The sequence below is a fragment of the Acomys minous genome, assembly GCF_964271855.1.
Source record: "Acomys minous genome assembly, chromosome: 8".
Taxonomy (NCBI): domain Eukaryota; kingdom Metazoa; phylum Chordata; class Mammalia; order Rodentia; family Muridae; genus Acomys; species Acomys minous.
The window spans coordinates 33033546-33051877 of record NC_140489.1 but is presented as its reverse complement, the minus strand read 5'-3'; the positions used below and the strand labels follow the sequence as shown (position 1 = coordinate 33051877).

General features: G+C 39.1%; 1 protein-coding gene and 1 pseudogene across 4 annotated transcripts in view; both read left to right on the top strand.

Annotated features, from left to right (window-relative positions):
• Positions 1–18332, top strand: part of LIN52 (lin-52 DREAM MuvB core complex component) — a 90735-nt gene that overhangs the window by 41523 nt on the left and 30880 nt on the right. The window lies entirely within an intron of this gene.
• LOC311604161 (large ribosomal subunit protein uL15-like) lies at positions 13684–16555 on the top strand (annotated as a pseudogene). The gene has a single exon. The product of its transcript is annotated as a large ribosomal subunit protein uL15-like (transcript).

Below are 18332 nucleotides of genomic sequence, written 5' to 3'. Positions count from 1 at the left end.
GTACTATTTTTATGATATGTGAGTTATGTCTCAATTTTTAAGTTGTATGAGGAAAAAGGAAAAAATTCCTTGTCCAAGAATCACAGGGATGTGAAGGAGTCTCTCTTATAGGCCTGCTTCTAGTTGAAGGGTCGTTTTCCTCTTTAATGTATACTGTTTTATTATTTTTCAAGTCATGAGTAAGTCTCTTTCACTTGTCTTTTTCCTTGTATATTTCTCTATTTGAATTATGTCTGATCTTCCTTGGTATTATTTCAGTATCTGGGATCCTATCAAGGGTTAACATCTATTTCTTAGGATTTATATATTATAATAAGGATAATAAGTAGACCATTTATTATAGGCTGTTTTGAGAAGCAGTATGCTAGACCTTGGGTGTCAAACACATAAGGATCTCTCAAAGCTAATGATCTTGTTATAGAAACAAGGCAATTTATAGAAGGTTTGCTCACAGTGAAGGCAGCGTACTAAGTGTGAGCTACTTGACTAACGTAGTTTATAGTCACGAGAGATAGAATAGGCCGTGGGGAAAGTGAAATAAAAGAAACAAATCCTTATATTACCAGTGATAAGTTGGTTCCCTCCTCCCTGTCTGCTTCTATGTAAAATGTATCATTCTGTATAGCAGTTGCTATTGCATTGACCAACTCAAATCCTTGTATTCATATCCATTTCCCTTGCTGACAATCCAGTAAAAACCATTGCTGGTTTGTCTGTTCTCACTCATATAGGCCAGTAATTAAACAGTTAGAGAAGCAGATCATATGGCATAATTTGGCCACTGAACCAAAAAGTGCCTCTCTGTATTTATCCTATTAAGCCTGTGAGTGGCAACAAAGGAAAATGGAAAAGTCACCACTGTCATGCATCCTTGGCCTGGTGAATGGGACCTGTACCTTGACAATGATTTTGGTTATTTTTGCTTTCTGTGTACAGTGGATTTATCATCTATTGGAGTCTCAAAAACCCTTCTTTTAAAATAAATATTCTTTTTTAAAATGCTTTTTCCATGTCAAATTTTTACTTCTTTATGACATACAATGATGGTTTTAAATATTCATTAAGCATGACTTATTGTTAAAGCCCTGAAGCAGTTAGCTATAGCAGCCAGTCTTTTTTTTTTTTTAAACTATTCAAGAATCTTTAAAAAAGATTAGCAGGAACAGTGTTAAATTTGTAGCAGCCCTGATATATATCAGTTCTGGCTTGGCAGGTTTTGACCCAGAACTATGTAATGTTTTATTACCCTAAGCTATATAAGGACACATACTTATAGTACCACTTTTGTAGCAGATATGTTCATAACTCTACAAAATGATTAGACTGACGCAAAGCAATTCTCTAAATTCATAGGTATTAAAATATTCTGGCAGCTGTCTCCTTTTTGCCCTTAAGTTGAGACATCATGATGAGATAAGACTGCCGGGCCTGCTCAGTACATGAATGAGGTTAGGCACAGTATTCTCACTTTATTGACAAGCATCTTTGTTGTTACGAATAGGAGATCTCTTGCGGAGAAAGGCTCCAATTATAGTAATTCCATTCAATTCCAGTAATATTATTGAGTATTTAAAACACATTCCATGCGATCATATGGAATAAGGAGGAAGTTAGGGTATAAAAATGTCTTTGAATTCTAACTGAAATAAGTTACTTGATGTTGAAAACCATATCTTCTAAATATCTCTATATGATATTTCACACACACATAAACAGCACTGGAAAGGTAGAAACAGGAAGATTATTAGTTTGAGGCCAGCCTCGGCTACCTAATGCATTTGTAGCCAGCCTAAGCTTTATAAAATGACTCTGCCTCAAAAAGCCAAAGGCTAAAGTGGCATAGGGGCTGTTGTCTGTAATCTCAGCATGTGGGAGCCTCTGGCAGGAGACTAGTGCCAGGAGCTTAAGGCCAGCCTGGGCTACAAGGTAAGAGATACTGTCTGAAAAAACAAAAACAAAAGCAAACAAAAAGAAAGCCAAGGGCAGGAATGCAGCTTAGTTGGCCTAGCATGTGCCAGGTCCTGACTTCCACCCAGAACCACAAAACAAGAAACAATATGCACAATCTCCTTAGGAGCCTTAGGAGCCAGAGGTCCTGGTAAGGGTTAAGAGAGCTTGAATGGAGCTTCAGGTGTGTAGATACAGGCTTTCGGCAATCCCTGGGCTCCAGATCCAGGTGGGAGCTCCAGACTCTGGGAAAGGATGGTGAGCTCAGCAGCCTCTGGCCTCTCTTTACCTAATCCCTTCCAGCCTGCTTCATAATACTTCAGATCACTTCAGCTTCAAATAATCTGTAGTTTGAAATACTGTCCCTGAATTAGTAAGTGCTCAGCTACTGTTACAGGACGCCTGATGCTCCATGACCTTATGAATAAGGCATTCTTTAGCTGACAGTTCTGGTGGGTTGCAGTTTAAGTTGGATATGTGCATTTGTTAAGACCCTCATGCTGCATGATAATACAGCAGAAAAGCAAGTGAGAGTGTGCAGAGGAGGCAAAAAATGGGGGTGGCTTCACTCTGTACCAACCCTTTGCCTTGCTGAGACATGTGAACATTCATATAACCATTTTGGAAAACTGGTAAGCAGACATATGCCCGATGACACAGTGATTCTAGTGCTAGGCGTATAGCCTAAAAACAGAAAAGTATAAATATGTATAGGAAAAGACAGATACAAGGTTAGGGAGGCTTAAGTGCACTGACTGTAGCCTGAGTACTATAATCATTTGTGTGCAAGACTGTAAGAGAGGTGTAAGAGAGGTGGCTCAGCAGCTGAGCACTTGCAAGAGACCCAGATTTTTTCCCAACATCCACATGACCGCTCACAACCAACTCTAACTCAGTTCCCAGGGATCCAAAGTCCTCTTCTGACCTTTGTGGGCTCCTGAATGCGTGCAGCGCACGTACATATACTCTTGAATGCATACACATTTAAACATTTTAAAAGAATGTAACAGAATATTTATAACTATGAAAATACACAAACTGTTAAATGTATACAGTAGCACAGTCATTGTAGGGCCATTAAGTGTTAGAAAAATACAGAAGAGCCCAGGTTGTACAACCTCACTCACAGAAAGTTCAAAAAACACCCTGTCAGACCAGAGTAAGGGTTGCCTTGGGATCACGGTGATGGCTGGGAGGACCCATGGGAGAGAGGCTTTTGGGTGACAATAGTTGTTCTCTTTATATTTTGTTGTTTCATGAATATATGATTTTGTAAAGTTTCTTACATATACTTATTCAGTTTTCTATATATATGTTTCCCCCCTAAAAGTAAAAGTTTTTAAAGACAAGAAATGCACACTGACATATATTGACTGGAGTACAATACACTTAGGTTGCAGTGTAGCTCTTATAGCTGGGTTGGTTTTTGAAGCTCATGAAGGAAGGATATTGAGCAGCAGTGATTTTCCAGCCAGCAGGGAAGAGAGCCTGAAGACGAAGGGAGCCCATCCTCCAGATTTCTAAGTATTTTCTTAGTAGACTTACATAATGGCATAAGAATCATGGAAATATTTCCTGGGGTTGTTTTTGTTGCTGGCAGCTATTAATATGTACAATGCTTTTGTGCCTTAAAAATTTGCTTTTGTTTGTATTTGTTTGTTTTGTCTTTTGAGACCTGGTCTTGCTGTGTAGACCAGGTTGGCCTTGAACTCACAGAGACCTGCCTGTCTGCTTCGCGAGTGCCTGGATTAAAGGTGTGTATCAACATGCCTGGCTGGTTTTGCTCTTGATGTTGTTGTTGTTTTTAACACAAACAACCTTAATATTAAAATTCTGCTCACGATGCGTCATTAAGTGAGGTGCCGCTGGATGTCAGGAAGGTTGATAATGAATGTGGTTCAGTAGATGGCAGCATTTCCTTTGAAGTTTTTGGTTAGTGGGCACATGGAGTGAATCTTAGCAACTCTTTCACTAGGAGTGAAGGGGATCCCGTAAGTGGGACAAGTAAACAAGAATCTTTTTCATTTGCTATATTATTATCTTGAATGAAGCAACAGGATTTAGAGTTAAGAGACATCTAGAAGATACAGTTTTCTGCATTAAATCCTAGAATAGCCCTCAGAAGTTTGTTTATTATGATATTACTGCAGGGAGTGTTGATATATAGGACTGGCTGTGTGTTCCAAGATTGAGATCATTGCTACCTGCTGTGGGCACAGATGTGGGTGAAATTTACTGATGAGGAAATTGGAGTGTTGTTTGAACAGAAATTGAGAGAAAAACTAGTTGATCTGTTTTGCTGTTGGATTTTTATTTTCTGTGTATAGGTATTTTGCCTGCATGTGCATATGCACATCACTTGTATTCCTGGTGCCTGCAAAGGCTAGAAAAGCTTTCCTGAAAGTGAAACAGCAAATGATTGTGGGCCATCTAGGGGGTGCTGGGAATCAAACCCAGGTTATCTGGAAGAGCAGCAAGTGCTCTGTTTTTGTTTTTGTTTTTGTTTTTGTTTTTGTTTTTTGAGACAGGGTTTCTCTGTGTACCTTGGCTGTCCTGGACTCACTCTGTAGATCAGGCTGGCCTTGAACTCACAGAGATCCGCCTGCCTCCACCTCCCGAGTGCTGGGCTTAAAGGCATGTGCTACCACTGCCTGGCTCACAAGTGCTCTTAACCTCTGAGGCCTTTGCTATTTATATTAATACAAATAAAATGTTATTGAATAGTCTATTTTTATATTAAATTTTATCAGCTAGTGACTGCTAGCCTAAAATTTCTTTTTCTTTCTTTTTTTAAATTAATTTATTTATTATGTATACAGTGTTTTGCCTGCAGGCCAGAAGAGGGCATCAGATCTCATTATAGATGGTTGTGAGCCACCATGTGGTTGCTAGGAATTGAACTCAGGACCTTTGGAAGAGCAGTCAGTACTCTTAACCTCTGAGCCATCTCTCCAACCCAAAATTTCTTTTTCTTGTCTGTGCAGTCCAGATGGTAAATAATAATGCATTGGTGCATTATCTTTAGGGCATTGTATTGATAATGGGGGCCCTATGGATGGATGCTACATTGCTTTTTATACTGTTGAATTGTTTTCTGGAATTTTCCTATAGCAGAAAACTGATATCATAGCTTTAACAGCCATCATTATTTGAGTCTTTTCTAATAGGCATTACAGGAAGTGCACTCACATGCTTTGTCTCCGAAGACTATTGACCCCATTTTACAGATGACAAAGGTTTGGACCAGTCGTAGAGCTGTGAATCAATCTAAGCCACTTGAGTCCATAGCCATTACTTTTAGCATATAATGCTCTGGTTACCATGATGTACTTGAGGAATCTGAGGGATTTTTGTTTGTTTATTTGTTTGTTTGTTTTTCAAGATAGGGCTTCTCAGTGTAGAGCTGGCTGTCCTGGAACTTGCTCTGTAGAGTAGGATGGCAAAGGCACGGCCCAGCTAATTAATTGATGGATCTAAATTACATTTTAGTCAGAGAGAGGTTGGAGGTGGTGAGATCGGAGAACAATTTAAAAGGATTCAGTTCTCTTTCCACCATGTGGGTCCTTTTCAGGCTTGGTGGTAGATAACTAACTACCTGCTGACCTATCTTGCTGGCCCACACCACACACTTGAGTCTTGGCTGTTCTGTGTGTAGTATTTTAAAAGCCAGAGCCAAATATAGTTTTTGTTTTTGTTTTTGTTTTGTTTTTTGTTTGTTTGTTTGTTTGAGACAGGGTTTCTCTGTGTAGCCTTGGCTGTCCTGGACTCACATTGTAGACCAGGCTGGCCTCGAACTCTCAGTGATCTGCCTGCCTCTGTCTCCTGAGTGCTGGGATTAAAGGCGTGTGCCACCACGCCCGGCTCTAAATGTAGTATTTTTAAATGAAGACATCAGGCTTTAAAGGAAAAATGTTTCACTTGGGGATTATTATCAGAATCCTAATGCATGAAGTGACTAATTTGAGAGTATAGGAAATGTATGCTTCTAACTTAAGTAGAAGTATTTTGTCCTTAGAGCACAGGCAAATAATTTCTAGAAGATTCAATTTAAGGAGAGGAATAAAGAGGGATATACAGTCTAGTTTAAGCATGCATGTACTATAATTATTTACAGACACCTTCTAATAGTATGTTAATATTAGAGCTGAGTTTGCTTTCCCTTTCTTCCTACGTATTGTACACATGCCTTTTAAAAAGCAGTTTTCTGTTTTCTATAATTTATATGATAATGTCTTTTGGGGGGGATACACTCAAAATTGTAACTAATGTACTTTTTTTATTTCTGTTAGGTAAAAATAAGATTGCATGATTTTTTAAAAACTTATAAATGTGTTATCTTTTAATATTCTGGAGATAATTTGAAGTGGAAAGTGATTTTTTTCAGAAGTATACCCTGTTTTTTAAATACACAAAATTATTATTCATATTTTGGCTGTTTTCTGATCTAGTCTGTAAATTGTCACTATTTGTTTTTAAATAAACATTTTATTATAGTTTTATATGTAAAAGGGAGTTCTCATTAGTGTGGCATATTTGTTGGTAAGATGGCTCAGTTATTAAAGCCTTGCCATGATCTGAGTTCAATCCCTGGACCTCAAATAAAAACAGGAAATGAGGACCATTTCCACAAAAGGTGTCCAGTATGGCACATCTGTGTATACACACACACAATAATAAATAAACCACTCTTAATTTAAAAATTAATATATCAGCCAGGTGTTGATGGTGTGCATACACCTTCGGTCCTAGCACTTGGAAGGCAGAAGCCTTAGGATCTGAGTTCAAGGCCAGCCTGGTCTAAAGAGCAAGTTCCAGGACAGCTAGAAAATCTGTCTGGGGTGGGGATTGGTGGGGCAGTTAATGAGTCAATAAAGTCCATAAAACTTAGGGCTTTGATTTTCTTAGTTTATTCTTTTTTTTTTTTTAAGATTTATTTATTATTTATACAGTATTCTGCCTGCAGGCACCTGAAGGCCAGAAGAGGGCACCAGATCTCATTATAGATGGTTGTGAGCCACCATGTGGGTGCTGGGAATTGAACTCGGGACCTTTGGAAGAACAGCCAGTGCTCTTAACCTCTAAGCCATCTCTCTAGCCCTTCTTAGTTTATTCTTAATGTCAGTTTTCCAAATTACAGTTATAGTCACACCTCTTTAAGCTCTTCTCAGGTTTTCCTTGTTTTTGAAGACTGGATGGTTTCTTAGAGGTACTGGTCAGGGGTACTGTGGAATGTCGCTCAGCTGGAAGTCAGCTGACATGTATCTCACTGTGTCATATGGGGGAAGGCAGAGGAGAATTTGAAAATACCAATGGTGGATAAGTAAAAATAAACAACTGTGTTCTTTGTTGACGTTGAAATATTGACAATATTCCTTACGTTGTTTTCATATTTTTATCATTTATCCTAAAAAATCAGTTCTAATTCTGTTGGAAGCAGAGGTTTGAGTAATAGAATCTCCTTATTCCCTAGAACATTTTCTTCTCTAATTTCACCTATTGGGGGACATTTTGGATGCATTTTGATGTTACTCCTAAGAGCTTTATTTAATCTAAACTGTCCTTTTAATCAGTAATGGGCAATTTTGTATGAATTGTTAATTGATTAGAATTGTGGAGATTATATACAAAGCTATTTTGTCAAGGTAGCCTCCAGCAGTGTAAGATTAAAACAGGATCTGGTTTAGTTACTATTCTAAGATGAATGCTTGGGAAAAAAAGTATTGTGTTAGTGGGTTTGGTTTGTATTCCAGCCTGGTTTAAACTCTGCTAAGAATTATTGTCTTTTAAATCACTGAGGTCCTCAATTCTACTCCATTAAGGGCCACTTTTCTGCCAATCAAAAAGCAGCATCCCAGAGATTGATTTTTTTTTTTGTTGCACTGGATAGCTATGGCTGCCTAGTGACAGCATTTCCAACTCTTTTATGTAAACAGAAAGCAATCAGATAAGCACTAATCCAAGGATTATGGGGACCCAAATCCGAGGCCAGAAGAATCTCTGCAGTGTCTGTCCCTGGCGCTTCGCCTTCTAGTGTCAAGCAATGTCTTTTTCCTGGAAAGCCTGCTTGCTGCTTGTGCTGCCTGTTAGATGTCTGCGCGTTAAACCCAAACACCTCGGCAAGTCCTGAATGGAATTCAAAAAGACACTTACATTTCCATAAATAAATTAGGAATTCAGCGGTTTCTTCGGGCTAATCAGGGCAGGCTGATAAACCTTGCTAGCTGTTTAATAAATGAATTGTGACTGATTACCTATTAATATGGACGCCTCAGGAATTCACCCTGGGGGAAGCAGAGCAGTGAAATAGAGAGGGGCATGGCCCCTTGGGAAATCAGGGCTTCATGTTTGCAGCTTAAATATCTCTGTGAAGTATCAATAAGGAGGTAATTGAATTTTGAACACAAACATGAGTGCTAGATGGATGAAAGGGGGAGGGGGACCAGATCGGCTCTTCCCTGCCCCTGTGTTCTCCCCTCCCCTGTTCCTTAGAGACCACTCTAGTAAAGATAGATGCTAAATCCATTAAATAAAGATTACACTCTGTCGCTGTAGAAAATGGCAGCTTAGCTGGATCCCTGGGCAAATTGGGGCCTTTTGCAATACAGAAAATTAAAATATACATTTTTAACAAGTATGCTATCCTGCTAGTAATAATGCCAGCTAGCTTGTGCTCTTCCTTTAGATTGGCTTTTGTTTGGACCCATCGCTTTCTCTTGTATAAATGCCAATCTTTTCTGTATTCTGTGAGCAGAAGGGGCTGGGTTTATTTATTTATTTTTAAAGCTGTTGAGGCCTTTCTCTAGCATCCTGCTTGTTCCTAATCAGAGGAGTGGGAAGGAGATTACTGTCCCATGAATTGACGGTAGATAAATGTTCCCTCCCCTTAACTGGTGAGCCCAGCAGAGTCCAATCACTTGTATTTCAGGGATGATTGGACACTGTACAGCTGAGCAAGAAAGCGCTAAAGACTGACATAAACATTGATGTTTGGGGTGCAATTTTACTTGGCTTTATTTCCTCTAGATAAGGTTATTGATTTGTTTTGTCTTGCTAGTTTAAGCCAGATAAAGTCATATTAACATAGAGAAAGAATTGGCATCATCTAGTTGCAGATCATATTTACTCCTTGTTAGCAATAACAAAAGCCAGGCTGTAAGTACTTTTCTTTTTTGTATGATTGGGTTTTAGATTTATGTATTTATTTAACATGTAGGTGTGTGTGCCTGAGTATATGTTTGTACACCATGTGCTTGCAGAAGCCTGTGGACGTCAGAAGGGGGTGTTAGATCCTTTGGAACTGGAGATACAGACAATTGTAAGACACCATGTGGGTGCTGGGAACTGAACCTGGCTCTGCTGCAAGAGCAGTGGTTGCTTTGAACCCCAGTGCCATTTCTCCAACCCTTAAATACTTTTCTTTAAAAAAAAAAAGTTACTACAATTTATTTATTTAGAATGTGTCTGTGTTATTAGAAAAAACACACTTGGAAGTTGTATCTCTCCTTCCATTTTGTGGGTCCAGGGACTGAACTCAAATTGTAAAATTCAGTGCCAAGCCTTTTCCCACCAAGCTATCTCCAGCCTACGTACTCTTCCTAACGTGAGTATCAATGTTGGCGTTTTGCACTAGGGTTTCAGTTGGCCAGCATTATTACCAGCTATTAATTGTCTGTTAAGTGGCCTAGGCAATAACGGAAAATGTTCAACTTCTTCAGTCTCAGGTGTTTCTTTTGAAAACAAATCATTTCATGCTGTTGCTTATAGAATTCCTTTTTCTCTTTGGATTCTACAAGATGAAATGTAGTTCCCTAGGCTATCATGAAAGTGAAGTGGCTTCTACTTATCTTCCAAAGAATTTCAAGTTTTGTCATTCACTGTAGCTTCTACGCTTGAGACTTTGAGGCCACGGAAGAGAAAATGTACAGCTTCTTAGTTCTGGTAATCAAGGACATCATTTGCCAGATGGTGTTTTGTTCTTGTTACTATGGCCCTGGCTAGCCTGCAACTCACTATATAGACAAAGATAGACTCGAGTCGCAGAGGTGCGCCTGCTTTTGCCTCTGCCTCCAAAATGCTGGGATTAAAGGCGTGTGCACACCCCCCACAGGATCAGGCATGGTGGCACACTCCTGTAATCCCAGCACTCAGGAGGCAGAGACAGGCGGATCACTGTGAGTTTGAGGCCAGCCTGGTCTACAAAGGAAGTGGAGGACAACCAGGGCTACATAGAGAAACCCTGTCTAGAAAAACAAACAAGCAAACAAACAAACAAAAATATGCCCACCATGCTCTCTCTGGACTTTGTTAATTATCTTTTTCTTGAACTTCCTCGGGGATTTTTAGCATAGGTCTCATTCAGTAAGATATCTCTTGGCTTTGTGTATTCATAACCAGAAAACTATTTGCAGTATAGCGTTGCTTCTTTTTCCTCCTTATATTGAAAATAGCATTTTTGCTCGCATAATATATCCTGGTTACTGTTTCCCTTCTCTACTCCTCCTAGCACTCAGGGGGCTCAGATAGTAAGATCATGAATTAGAGACCTACGTGGACTATATGGCAAAACTTTGTCTCTAAAAAAAAAAACAAAACAAGAAATAGGAGATGTTGGCTGGAGAGATGGCCCAGCAGTTAAGAGCATTGCTCTGCCCCAGGACCAGGGTTCAATTTCTAGTACCCACATACAAGAACACAACTGTCTGTAACTCCAATCTCACGTGACCTGATGCCCTCTTCTATATTCCTTGGGTTACCAGGCAGGCAGTTGGTGCACAGACCGACATGTAAACAAAACACCCATGAACATAAAGTAAAAGGAAATGCTGACATTAGTGAAAGCTGTTGCATGATGTAGATGGACATAAGATTATTGGGTTTTAGGTTGGGGGTGTTTTTTTGCTTTGTTTTTATGGTTTTTTGTTTTGGTTTTTGTTTTGTTTTGTTTTGGCAACCCTGGCTGTCCTGGAACTCATGCTATAAACCAGGCTGGCCTTGAACTCAGAGAGATTAGACTGCCTTTGCCTCCCAAGTGCTGGGATTTTAGACACATGCAACCACTGCCCAGCACAATTATTGTATTCATTTTTGGTTTTGAAGACTTATTTTTATTTTATTGTGTGAGGGGTTTTCCCCAAATAAATATATATCACATGTGAGGCTCATCTCTATAGAGGCCAGAAGAGAGTGTGGAACCCCTAGAATTAGAGTTTCAGATGATTGTGAGCCAAGCAGTGCTGGGAACTGAACCTTCTGGGTCTTCTGCAAGAGCAGTAAGCATTTGCAATCACTGTGCTATCTCTCCAGCCCTGTGTAGGACTAATTCTAGATCCACACACTCATCATTCTGTGAGTTTCTGCATTTCTATAATTTGTAAGTTTAGATGAAGAGGCATTAGGCTTCCTGGGGTGGCTGATGTGCTTCCCCATCAGCTTTACATGTATATATAGGACTTGGTAAAAATTCACTTTGTATTAATTATTTGTAATAAAAGGAAACAATTTAGCTTTTTAAAGTTTTTTGCGTATATTTTCTACCTTAAAAAGATTCTTTATACTGTAGGCAATGCTGGTTTTCACAGATAGCTTCTAGTTAATGTGTACTCAACATTAATTAACTTACTCTTTACTTTCCCAAGCACTAATGGAAATACTAGATTATAACCAATCTAATACCCTGTGGACATTCTCCCAGACACTTTGCTTAATGTGATTTAAGGCAGTGTGTAATCACTCCTTGCAGTCTTAAGGCCAGTCTTCAATTCATGGGACTCATATATCCTGTCTGGTTTTAATTAATTTTGCAAGGAAGATGCCAGGAGAAACAGTATTAAGTGCTTTCATATAATCGGGTTATTTCATCTATTGGGTTCTTGTCAGCCACTAATCTTGTAACTTTATCATAACAAAACTTTATCATAAAGGGTTTCTGATATGGTTTGTGGTCTTGTTCCTTAGCTGAGGTGCATGATTAGAATAGCCTTATACTTAGGAGTGTCTTACTCAGATACCTGAGAATTTCTTGGAGTAATTGCTGGGTTGGTTGGTTTGTTTGGGCTTGGGTGTTTTGTTTCTTTCTTTGTTTGTTTGTTTGTTTTTAACACTAGGATTTCGAGACCAGCTTTAATTGGTATCAAGTGCACCACAGTGCAGTCGGTAGGACAAGCATAATTTATAACAACTGAAGAATACTTAAATGGTTATAAATTAAAAGAAGACAGGAACATGAGAGTTCAATATGAAAAAGAAGTTGGCAGAGAACAACAGTTCAAGAAACGTGAAACAGAAGAGAAAACTGTTCACAAAAGAAATTAATACAACTCAATGTGTGTAAGGGATTGGGAAAGTCATCATTTGTTATTAACATTTTTTGTTTTGATGCCTTCCAGTTACTATTATATTTTCTTTTTCATTTGTTAAAACCTATTTTTGAAGGCTGGGAAGATAGTTCATTAGTGTTTGTCTTACAAGCACAAGGAGCTGAATTCAATACCCAGAACCTACATTTAAGGAAAAAGAAAAAGCCAAGTGTGGTGGCATACCCTATGATTCCAGTCCTGTGGGAAAGGAAACAGGAGGCTGCCATGTCTAGAGCTTGCTGGCCAATCACGGTAGCTAAATTGGTGAGCTTCAGGTTCAGTGAGCAACCCTGCCTCAAAAATTAAGGTGGTTGAGCCAATGTGGTGGGTCAGCATAGACTTATATGCAGGCAAACAGTCATAGACATTAAATAAGTAGATTATTTTTTAAAAGCACTGCTATGAAAACCTGATTACCCAAGTTTGATCTTCAGAACTGTCATAAAGGTGGGAAGAGAGAAGTACCAAGGCATGCCTGTGTCTGCACACATCACATACACATGATGATGATGATGATGATGATGATGATGATGATGATGATGATGATAATTAAGATCTTAAAAGTTGGGAGTTACTCCAGACAACCTGATATCAGCCACTAGCCTTCCCATACACAGACATGCACACACATGTGTTAGTACACACGCCAAGACTGGATGGAGTCCGTACTGGGATAGTGTAAATTATGCACACTGCATGGGAAGTCTTCCCCTGCCCCAGCTAGGTATTTACCTGCTTAGAAGAGACTTTCAGGGAATGTGACCAGCCCAAGGACAGTAGTGACTTCTCCAACTAACCAGTGTAATCACAGTCAGCAAACCCAAATCCTATCCTTAAGAGTTTGGAGGCAGTGTCTTGGCTGGTTTGTTTGTCTATTTATTTGTTTTGGATTATCAATAAAATTAATTAAACTCCTTAATATGAAAACTAAAGAGCAAAGGAACAACAATGACTAAAAACACCTTGGAGAAAGTAGAGTATGCTTTTGGAAAGGTGGCATTAAATTCCATGGTACATCTTGGTATATTTTAAAGGTTTAGACAGATAGACTTAGATTCCATTGAATTAGAAGTAAATATATAACACAACAGAAAGGTAAGCAAAATCCCAGAGAAACGTACATATATGTCAGAAAGGAAAAGAAAGTATAGCTTTATTTTACTGTGTGGCATGGCTACGATAGATAGCATTTATATAAAAATGTTCTACCATATGTCAACCTTTAGGTAGGTCAACAATGCACAGTGTATTCAACTGATTGCATAAGAGTACAGTAGAACTGAAAGAGTCCTGTTGCCTAGTTACATGAGAGCTATCGTAACACCGTAGTATGTGTTGTTCCTGTGCTTGTGTGCATGCTGCTATAACAAGTTTGCAAGTTGCCCTCTGACCTCCATATTTGCACCATGGCACATATGCACCCACATACAAACATCATACACACAACAATAATAATAGTGATTAAGTGTGGTTAAGTATAGAAATAGTACTGTAATTGTTATAAATGATAATATTATATATTTATTCCCTAAATTAAGTTGATGGTTTAAGAATATGCTCTTATAAGGTATGCCATGTTATGCCAGCATTGCCCCCATATATCTTGTGTTTACTTTGTCTCTGATTATATTTGTGCTTGTTTTAATTGTATTATTTCATTCATCACAGCTGAGAGCATTTAGCCCTAGTATATAGTAGGCTGGATACAATGTTTGTATAAGTATACTCTAATAATTACACAAAGACAAAAACCACCCAAATGAAGCATTTCTTTGAATATGTCACTGCCACTAAGTGGCAGAAGGCTGTAGAACTCTAAGAAGACAGAATATTTGCATATATAGTATTGGAATTAGAAGTGGGAGACTATGTGGAAAACAGTGAAAATCACCACTGTCTTTATTGTCACCAAGTCAATAAAATAGATAAGGTGTCAAATTGACAGGGGGAAAAAAAACCCAAGAAATAATATAGCATATTATTTATTACTAAGAGACATTGAGGTAATATAAAATAATGCACTGAACAGATGAAAGCAGTTGCCATTGGGAAGTAGTTAATGGGAACTGTGGTTTTTCTTTTAAAATTATTTAGGCTTATTTGACTTTTAAAATATGTACACACGTAACTTTGTTGATGGAAAATAGGTGAAATTGTCAGATGTGATGGTCCCAGCACTGAGGAGGCAGAGGCAGGCAGATCTCTGGGATTTGAAAGCCAGCTTGGTCTACAGAACAAGTTCCAGGCTAGCCAAAGCTACACAGTAAGACCCTAGCTCAAAAACAAACAAGCTCTTTCTTTTCTGCCGCCACCATGCTATTCAGACTGAGGAAGACCCAGAAACTCGGGCCATGTAAGCCATAGTCATGGCCACATCAGTAAGTGTCGCAGGCACCCTGGAGGCCATGGGAATGCTGGAGGCATGCATCACCACAGGATCAACTTCTACACGTATCATCCAGGTGGCTTTGGGAAAGTTGGTATGAGGCATTACCACTTAAAGAGGAGCCAGGGCTTCTGCCCAACTATCAACCTGGATAAGCTGTGGACACTGGTCAGTGAGCAGACCCGGATCAATGCTGCGAAAAACAAGACTGGAGCTGCTCCCATCATTGATGTTGTACGATCAGGTTACTACAGAGTTCTGGGGAAGGGCAAGCTCCCCAAATTCTTTAGCAGAAGAACTGAAGAGAAGATTAAGGGTGTTGGAGATGCCTGTGTCCTGGTGGCTTAAAGCCACCTAGGGAGCTTAAATGCTAACATTTTCCATGTGGAAAAAAACAAACAAACAAACAAACAAATAGGCAAAATTGGTTATAGAGAGGACAGAGGCTAGATATTATAACATTTAGATATATAGGCTAAGTAACATTTAATAGCAAAAATTGGGAACTAAAATAAGCGAAGAGCATATGATTGAGGAAAAAATAAAAGAAGGTCATCTCGCTTTGTTTATGAAAAAGGAGGCTAATTACTTTGAATTAAAATGTGGTTGTTTATGGGGTTTGGCTTTTGTGACCAAATATCACTGTAATCCAAAATAAATATTTCAGAGTTTCTGGATGAGAGATAACTATTTCCATCCAGTGATGTGGAAATGAAGCTCAAAATTTAAGTCATTGGCAAGATGTTGGTGACAGATTTGAGTAAGAAATTTTATTCTTTTCTGTCTTTCCTGCCTTCATATAAGTGATTCTGTTCCATCGTTAGTAGAGTTAAAGAAGTAAAATCATATAATCCCCATTAATATAGTGTTTTAAATAATTTGACCTCTGGTAGCTGATGGGTGTTGATGGGCAGCATCACATTGAATTAAGCATTGGGTCTGGGTGATCTCTCAGGGGAAGATGAAATTGATGGATCCTTTCTCAGTCCCAGGTGGCTGGTCAGGAGAGCAGGTGTTGCTGGAATGCTGCATGTATTCTGCAGTCAGAGTGCAAGTCTGTTCAAGGCGCAAATTCCCAGAACCACTCAGGCTGTGTCTCCTGGGGAAGAGGCCAACAGTGGCCTCTATGCTTTTTTGTTTTGTTTTGTTTTTAAGAAAGAAAGAAAAATTAATTATCAACCAAAGCGTGTCATTCACTCAAACCCCTGAGGGATAAAGGCATAGGTGACAAATGTTTCTGGAAAGAGGGTTGAACTGTCACTTGTCTTTCTAAGGGTCATCCGTGTTTGGATATAGCATTGCATCCTGTTTGCCCTGCTGTGTCTCCTCTAAAGAAGGACTTAGTGTCTCTAATCATGAAAGATTTGTACAGTTTCTAGAGACCTTTCTGGATTGCAGCAGCATCCTAGCATCGATTATGAGAAGGGTTTGCCCATTAGCTTGGCTGTTGCAAAGATTTCACCTATTTCCCTTTGCTTTTGATTAGAGTTCTTACATCCCCTTTCATTTCCCTCAATTAATTGAGCTTTGATCCATGCTTTGTCCAGAGGACAGAATTAGGCACATTGAGAAGTTGTAGAACAGTTGGGTGTTTTCTTTCCTATTCGCCACACCATTATAAAGAACTTTCAAGCCAGGAATGGTAGTGACTGTCTTAAATCCCAGTACTTGGGAGGGTGAGTGAGGCAAGTGGGTTGCTGCAAGTTTGAGGCCAGCCTCGATTGCATAGCAAGTAGCAGGCCAGCTAGGGTTACATCGCAAAACCTGCCTCAAAAGGAAAAACAAATTAATTCAGTAGATAGTTTGCCATTCTAAATGTACAAAAACTAAATGGGCTTCAAGAAGAACACAGTCCCTCTTCAGTAAATACTCGGGCGGAACACTGGGACCAGCTGTTAGGATCAGATGAGCTGATCGCAAGTCCTCTTTATTTATATGTAATCAAAGAATCCATGTTCTTTGCTTTCAAAGATCTTCACAATAAGCTGTCTCTGTTGCATTGCTCCCTTTTTACAGTGTTCTGCTTATATCTAATCTTCAGTCCTCTGTGCTACAACAGTTATTTGTTAAGGCCTGTTGTTACTCAGTGTTACTAGCTTTGGGTTTGTGTTCTGATCAAAACAAAAACCAGGGAGTTTTTAAAAACATCATTTAGAGTAAAAGGAAACATATTTAGGCTGAAGCCCAAATGACTTAGACAATAGTGAAATTTTCTTCTAGAGGCAGAAGGCTGTTATGATTTGGATGAAACTGTAAAATTGCTGCTAAGCTTTTAAAAGGTGTGTGTGTGTGTGTGTGTGTGTGTGTGTGTGTGTGTGTGTGTGTGTGTGTGTGTGTACACAGTGATCATGGCTAGTGCCCTCAGAGGCCAGATGAGGGTGTCAGTACTCTAGAACTGGACGTTTGTTGTGAGCCGCAGTGTTGCTAGGAGTCGACGCTGGCTCTTCTAGAAGAGCAGCCAGTTCTCTTACTCATAGCCGGCTCTGCAGCCTAGCTTTTCTGTTTGAGAGAGGAGGATCTCGCTGTGCTTCCCAGGCCAGCCTTGTACTCCTTGGCCCAGTCAACTCCAGTGGCTACCATAGCACTTCGCTAGAATTTGTGAAATCTTTTTATAACTATACATTTTTTTTAAGGTTTATTTTATAGTTATGTATCCTATGCTCTGCATGTACACTGGCAGGCCAGAAGAGGGCATCAGATCACATTGCGGATGGTTGTGAGCCACCATGTGATTGCTGGGAATTGAACTCAGGACCCCTGGAAGAGCAGGCAGTACTCTTAACCACTGAGCCATCTCTCCAGCCCCCAGCTATGTATTCTTAAGGTTTTTATACATGGCCTCAGTAATTGTGTGATAGCTTGAAATCCCAACATACTTTAAAATAGAACTTTGAAGAAACTAGGAGACTTCTTGCTGCCCTCTTGTGAAAAGTGAGGTCATACTGCCAGCTCACAGTGAACAATTAGGTGATTTCCATCTAAGCTACACTAAGATTGTTTCTTGTCTCACTGTTGGTACTTGGCATCCTCTAAAGCCTCTCAAGCCCCGGTGCTGTGGACATTTCTTCTTAAAGCATTGCTGAACTAAATATACCAGTTGACTTGATTACCTCCTAGAACTTGCTATGTGCTGTATTTTACCAAATAACCTTAAAGCAAAACAATATAAAAATATACTTGGTGAGGCAGATCTGTAGTGTCTTACTTTTTAGAAGTTGGCTTAGAGTTTAAGTGCTCCATTTTATCTCTTATTAAAAGTAAAAGAAATTGAAATTTATATTTTCCTTCTCAATTTGATACTTGATCATAAAAATAAATGATGCATACTTCATCTCTAGCCTCTCCTCCTCCTCTCCTCAGACTGTGACCCAGTATCACGGTTACTCCTTGGTCTCTTTCCTTTTCTGAAAGTGCACTCATCCAACTAAAGACTATAGGAAGACTGTTACTAAACTCATAATGGTATACATAAAATCAAAATGAAACTTAGCTTATTTAAAAGTTAATTAGTTGGTTCAACTTGAACCAATGAAATGAATTGCAATGAAAACCATAAAAAACTATCCAAAATAAAGCACAAGAGTAATACTAAAAATGAAATTAATAGAGCCTAATTGAGCAACTCAATGCTCTGGAGAAAAGAG